We start from the raw sequence: 7,634 nt of genomic DNA, 5'->3' as shown, positions 1-7,634 counted from the left end.
GTAATAGCATCTCATTGTGACTTAATTTGAATTTTCCTAATAATAATGTGTTCCTTTTCATACGCTTTATTAACATTCATGCAACTTTAATGAAGAGCTACTCAAATTTATGGTCCACTTTTACTAGTCGATGGATTTCTTGTTTTCATAAGAGTTCTTTATATATTCTGACAAAAATACTCAACATAAGTATGATTTATAGATATATTTTTATCTTATCTCATAACTCTTTTTGCCTAACACAATATAACAAACACTTTATGTTATCTTTCATTATAGAAATTTTGTACTTTCACATTTAATGCATAAGTCGTTGTTCATTTTGTGTAAGGTAGTAATTGGGGGGTAAGTTTAAATTTTTGTGTATGGATATACCTTTTTATCCCATTTGCATATATTCCTTCCATCAGTTTTCCTTTTCATCGCTTTTTAAAAGGTTAAATATATCCATTTGAGTTAATTTCTGATAGCTCTAGTCTGTTTCATTAATCTGAATCATCATTTCATTAATAGCACAAAGTCTTGATTACTATGGCATGATTGTCTTTAAATCAAAAATTGTCAGTCACTCAGCTGTATTCTTATTTGTCAAATTGTTTTTGCCATTCTATTTCCTTTGCTTTTCCATATAGATTTTAGAATCATTCTGTCAATATTTACAACAACATGCAGAGATGTTGATTAGAATGTCATTGACATTATAAAAATATTGAGTCTATAATCTATGAGAACACTAAATTTCTTTATTTAGGAACTCTTTGCCTCCTTCCATCAATGTTTCATAGTTTTCATTATTCAGATCTGCAAAAATTTTGTTAAAATTATATTTAAATATTTCATTGTTTAGTGTTGTGATAAAAGGTAGCTTTTTAAAGTAGCAAAGTTCTGGTAGTATTTTGAAATAAAATTGTCAACAATGCATGTTGATCTTTATACTGTCTTACTTTGTTCTGTGTTGCTATAATAGGATACAATGCCATGAGTAATTCAGTTTATACTAAACAATAATTTAGTGATTCCTGGCTCTAAAGACTAGACAATCTAAGATTAATGGATGGCATTTGGCAAGGGCTATTTTGCTGCCTCATCCCATGACAGAGGAGAAAAGGGAGAGCAACACAGGACAGGAGATGGACAAACTATGCTACTGTAAAAAACCTACTTTCTGAAATTGAAATTGTGCTAATACAGTCATGGCGGCTGAGCCCTTATGGCCTGATCAACCTGTAAATGGTCCACTTAATATTGTTACAACTGTAATTAAATTTCAACATGAGTTTATAAAGGGACAAGCATTCAAACCATGGCTTTTCTTCTGATCCCCCAAAAGTAATGTCCTTCTTACATATAAAATACATTCATTCCATCTCAGTGGCTATTAATGTCTTTCCTCCTTCCACTACCAACTCAAAAGTTCAAAGCTCATAGTCTCATCTAAACTGGATATGAGTGAAACACAAGGCTGGATGTATCTTGAGGCAAATTTCTCTCCATCTGTGATAGGGATATGTTTTCAAAATATAATAAGGCAACAGATATAAGACAAATATTCCCATTCTAAAAGAAAAAAAAATATGTAGGAAGAAAGGGGTAAATATTTCAGCTAAGTACAAAACTCAGTAGGGTAGAAACAGTAAGTCTAGGGCTCCAGGGTAATCTCCCTTGACTCCATGTCCCAAATCTTGTACAGACTGGAGTTTTCATTAGTCCCCAGTCTGTTAGCTTCAGCCTCATAGATTTTCAAGGTTTACCCCATACAGCAGCTTTTACAAGTTAGTGCTCCATGTCCATGGCTCTTCCAGGCTGCTGCTGCACATGAGTAGCTCTACATTTCTGTGACCTTGGGCAGCCCCACCTCTTGTCCTAGAGGAGAGTCTCTGCTTTGCCTTCAGTTCCATGGGGTATTTCTCAAGTGGAAGCTCTATGCACTGTCCTTTCTCAGCTTGTGCCATGAGGAGTGTTTGTTAAAATTTTTGATAAAGTTCTTTGTGACCATCCATTGAGATCTAGGAAGGAGAGATACCAGAGTGAATAATTTCCCCTTATGTCTGCACCCCCCACGACTATATTGTTTCATTCTCCTACACTTGCCCTTGGAAAATTTTTAAGAATGTTAATTGAACTCTAGTTACTTCATTACAAGGATTTAAGTGCTCTCTTTGAAAGCTTTGTCTTTATTTCATATATATTGGTTGCTTTAAGAATTCAGCTATGATACTTTCAAAAAAGGCTATAAATGTGCAGTTTCACAAACTGCTTTTTGGTTTTAGGGATAGAAATGATGTAAATTTCTATATACTGAAAAGATGGAAATAAAGTGTTTGTAAATGGGGAAGGGATGTGGGGGTGAAGGGAGGGCAGGGACAAGGGGGAAAAATGAGAACCGAGACCTGTCATGTAAAGGTACAAGATGCCTATAATGAATGTAACTGTACTGTATGCCTAAAATGTACCAATAAACTCAATTAAAAAATTTAAAAAATTTCTATATACTGAAAAGATGGAAATAAAGTGTTTGTAAATGGGGAAGGGATGTGGGGGTGAAGGGAGGGCAGGGACAAGGGGGAAAAATGAGAACCGAGACCTGTCATGTAAAGGTACAAGATGCCTATAATGAATGTAACTGTACTGTATGCCTAAAATGTACCAATAAACTCAATTAAAAAATTTAAAAAATTTCTATATACTAAGTTGAATACAGAAATCTTAACATTTACTCCTTGCAATATAAAATGTCCTGGGCAAACACATATTTTGAAAGTTCCCTTAGTCATTAGCACATTCTTAAATATCTCTATATTGATAAAACAGTTTTTAATTGTGCTTATTATTTCTATGGTTTCATTAAATCTTGGAACAATTGTGAAAGAAAACAAACTAGCAATTGAAAAACTTATTTTACTCAGGTATTGAGAAGCTCTGAGTGTCTTTGCATGTGGTTTGGTCATGGACTTTCATAACAAGGAAGGCTGATATTTGATATTATTTTAAAAACAGGAGATTCTCAGTCAGTGAACTCAACAGGCAATGTGGATCTAGCTAGTGTCAAGAGGACATAGAATTGTAATCTCAGCTAATTATTCATAAAACAGGGAAGGGGAAATTGAAGGATCTGTGCCTGCCTTTGTCAGCGGGTTGGGACAAAACCCATTCTGCGTTCGATTTTGTCAGAGGAAAACAGGCAGTCATCCAAGAATCTTCAGAGAGCCAAGATTCTAAGTACTCTTATCTGTCTCTTGTAGGTAAGCCACTTCCTACAAGAAAATGAGCAAGGAATTATGGAAAGCAAAAGATTGAAGAGAGTTCTTAATTGCTACCATTCTCAGCTGAACTTCTCAACCATGATTTCATTGATAAAGTTGGGTCAAAGACCAATTCCTTAGTAATTAATTTTTCAAAAATATGTCTTTCTGGTGATTGGTTCAGATTTTCTATTCCTATAACTTAGCTTCTGGATATTAAGAATTGCCATGAATTTAAAAGGCTTCACCTTAGAAAAGTAATGCTCTGAGTTCAGATTGAAATATTTTATCTTATTTTTACCTTACCCTTTAGTCATCATTTACTCTTCTTTATTAATAAAACAATTTTATTAGGGAAAATTATAATTTTATCACTATCCACATTTAAAGTGTGCTATTTATTAGTGAAACTGATGGGAAAAGACAGAGATGAACTCACTAAGGCAGGGCCTACTAACAAGATGGTGAGGTTTGTGTTAAGAAAGTAGTTCAAGTTATGTCAAAATAGGTTAGATTGTGAGGGACAGTACTGAGTCTTTTGGTCACAGAAAATATTACACAGATACATATAGCTCTCTGAAAAGGATGGACATTTGTATGAAATCAGTGTCTGCATCGCCCTATTAAGTTTACAGTTGCTTTTAGAGCTCAATGTTCTTTGAAATAACTGCCGGTTTATTCTCTCTGTGGTCTTGAAAGGTTAATTTTAAGTGTTAATTTGTTTAAAACACATAGCCTAATTACTTTGCCCAATACTGGACTAGATACCTTTAAGAAGATACTGTTCAGATAAGTTTTACATTTCAATTAGTTGTCTTAATGAAAGTTAATTATTTCTCCATAATGTGAGTGGACCCCATCACTTCAGCTGAATGCCAGAAGACAAAAAGTCTGAGGACCACTGACAAGGGACTCAGGCTTTCTGGAGATTCAAACTGTGAGGCTGGCCCTTTCCTAGGTCTCCAGGCTGCAGGCCAGCTCTATAGATTTTGAACTGTCAGTCTCCAAAATTTTGTGCAACAATTCCTTAGAATGTGTCTGTCCTGCCAAATTCTTCCTTTCATCAAGATCTTTGAGCCCTGTGCTCACCTCGGCAGCACGTATACTGAACTTGGAACAATACAGAGAAGATTAGTATGGCCCCTGCACAAGGATGACACCCAAGTTCATGAACCTTTCCATATTTTTTACGCTGGCAAAAAAAAAAAAAAAGAAAAAATCTTTGAGCCCTTGTTAATTTTTTTATTTATTTTTCTCATTGACCATGTGACATCTGTGGATTGAGAAAAATTTTGAGGTGAGAATAATTACCTATATCTCTATTCCAATAGTCAAAATCATAAATTATCTTAGATTTCCTTTTTCATTTATTGACATTCTTAAGATTTATGTCCCGGACTATGTAGAATTTAACAATTCATATAGCATGTTAAAATTCTACCTAGTTGTGGGTCTACATTTATCTGGATTGTGTATTTTAAAAAAGAATTTAAAAAATGTTATGCCTTTTTATATGAAAGCATTTAAAAACTATTTGGTTAAATCAGATTGACACAAGTTACTTATTTATCCATTATTAAATATTTACTACTGTTGTATAGTGTTACTACATTCAATAGTTATAAGCTAATTCAAATATTTAAGAAGACAAAATAAAGCATACATACTAGAAAAAGGAAGTAAAGACTTTTAAAACTTTTTTAAAAGAAACTTCAAAAATTTTTCATTTTACATGTATCCAAATAACTCTCCAGAGCTAATAGAGTTAGTTAGTTAAATGCTAACAGGTATTCCCAAAGGATATTTTAGAAACAGAGGCAATAAATGTAGGATTCTAGGTCAATTTTAAGGAAAAGGAAATCTCTGATATAAACATTCATACCCATAAATAATAATAAGAAATCCTGCACTCCAAAACTCCAGTGATATGAACCATTTATCCAGTAATCCAACTGAATCTAAGTTGAATTTAAACCACTGATGTGGTTAGCACCTACCTCTAAACAGGCACATGCACTGAGTCTGAACTACAATGATGATAGCACAGTCTAAAACTACTGAATATTTGAGAAAAAGCTTACTCCATCAAAATATGGCAAAGAATTCTACAACACAAAGAGAATGTTAAAAATGTTAAGAGTGAGGCATACCTAGATTTAAAATAGGTATAATTATTTTTCTTAGTAGAAAATTTGATGCTTGGCCCTATGCATACATTTAGTGTACTTCTCATTAGAAATAAAGGCAATTAATTCAGACAATGTATCTTTCTTGGGTGCCTCTATTTTCATGGGAATATGACAATCTTATCTCCAAGCTCAGCTAATTATTAAAGCATACAGCACTATTTTTAGCTGCATTATTTCCAACATTTCTTGGAGAGACTACTTTTCAACACAGTACAATTCTTGGTTCTGGAAAAATGTCCTTTCGATCACAGAAAAGAATAGAAAATTAAACTGGATTACTATAAAATGTAACTAAATGTACAGTATTGCCTCCTCCCTCCTACATTTGCAGTTATGTTAATTGTCAATGGCATCTGCAGCAAAGAATACTGTTGTATATGCTGCATTATGGCCTGGAATGTAGCTGGGGACACTGTGCAAAGTTCTCTTGTTATGACTCTGAGAAAAAGTTTCTCTTTGGTGGAGGATCATGAGCAACAAGTTCATTTTTATTGGAAGAAACCCCAAAACTAAATATGGCTACACTGTTATTTGAAAATCTAGAACAAATTCTAGTATAAAAATAGAGTTTCATTTTTTGTTTGTTTGTTTGGTTGTTGAGACAGGGTTTCACTATGTAGTTGAGACTGACCTGCAACTCACTATGTAGCCCAGGCTGGGCTTGAACTCACAGCGACCCTCTGTGCCTCAATCTCCCAAGTCCTGGAATTAGAGGTGTCCACCACTATGCCCGGTTCCATGCCTTTTAAGCTATAACCATCATACTAAACTCACTTACAGCTTTATCAGAATGTCCTTACTCACATATTATGTACCATTTTACTGCTGCTTGATTTTATTTTATCTCATTTTATTGGGTATTATATAAGCCCCTTGAAATCTTTTCTAAAACAAAGATATTAAAAAACAGATTGATAGTATACGCATGAAGATATTCAGTGACTTGGATGCTCAAAAGATCCACTTACACTCTTTCCAAACTGTCCTCAGTGGTCTCACACAGGAAGCTTAAATTGGCAGTAGTATAAAGACTTACAACATGAAAATCAGTGAACACTAAAAATTAGATTTTCAGTGTTCTCTATGAAGGATCAGTGAGTATTGTAGCCTTGAGTGTATCAGTATTTATAATTTGAAACCAAAGAAACAATTTTTGAAAGTAAAGAGTTTTTAGATTGTTCAATCTGTTTTTAAACAGATTTTAATGTTCACTTAATGTTCATTGAGGTAAGTCAAATCTTTCATTTGACCTAATAGAAATAGTAAAAATAATAGAGCCTTCAGTAAAGTTATGACAGTCATATTGAAGCATAAAATCCTCCCCAAACTTCAGTAGATACTAAATGTAGTATAAAACTATAAATCATGACTATGCATTTATATCGAATATGGAGGCTTACAAATAGGTTTTTTGGAATAATTTTATCTTAATGCCTCAATTATAGTCTCAGATATCCATAACTAAATTTTCTTTTGTTGTTGTTGTTATTGTTTTTTGGTACCCGGGATTGAACTCAGGTCTTTGTGCTTGCGAGGCAGGAGGCAGAACCACTGAGCTAAATGTGGAGTATTGCCTGTTACAATATTTATTTAGGAACAATTTTTTTTTTTGGTGGAGCACCTACTGATTATATCAGTATCATTCACATGTTAGTAATCTCAAGCTTAGGAATTCAAATTTAATGAAAAATCTTGATCTCTCAAAGTTTTGATTGAGAATCACTCTCCATCCCAATAAACTAAACAGGAATGAGAGTATCTAAGAATAACGGATTTGAAGGGGTCTGAAGATAATATCCAGAAGTATATCTCCCAGTTATTAAAGCAATACTTTTTTAAAGGTTTGTGACATAGATGAAAGAGTGACAAGCTTCCCATGAACAACACCTTGGAGTATGCAGATGCTCCTGCTAATGTTCTAGGGCCTTGAGTACATAGCTTCTCCATTTCTACATGTGGGTATAGAATAGCTGGCATTTAATTCATCTGAAATATGCACTCATATCATGAGCCATTAGTCCCTAATTAAGTCGTTCTCAACCACAAGCCTACAGAGGTCAATATACATGAGGTATTTTACATGTATTTTGTTTTTCTGAATATTGTATTGATATTTTGTTTCTCAAGTAGAAAGGAATATAGATTTCCCACTAGTTTTCTTTAGAATTTATTGATAGTACTGATACCATCCATCAAATGTGAC

The 7,634-nt window shown here is 33.7% G+C and overlaps 1 non-coding gene across 1 annotated transcript; it reads left to right on the top strand.

The window, feature by feature from the left end:
- The first annotated feature begins 4,323 nt into the window (after window positions 1-4,323).
- On the top strand, window positions 4,324-4,430 carry LOC117286241. Its single transcript, XR_004517360.1, has one exon. It is a non-coding gene; the product is annotated as a U6 spliceosomal RNA (small nuclear RNA).
- Window positions 4,431-7,634: the final 3,204 nt, after the last annotated feature.

Source organism: Fukomys damarensis, unplaced genomic scaffold (assembly GCF_012274545.1).
Source record: "Fukomys damarensis isolate Sample0158 unplaced genomic scaffold, DMR_v1.0_HiC HiC_scaffold_15, whole genome shotgun sequence".
Classification (NCBI taxonomy): domain Eukaryota; kingdom Metazoa; phylum Chordata; class Mammalia; order Rodentia; family Bathyergidae; genus Fukomys; species Fukomys damarensis.
Note: the sequence above shows the minus strand (reverse complement) of the source record. Positions and strands in the feature narration are given on the sequence as shown.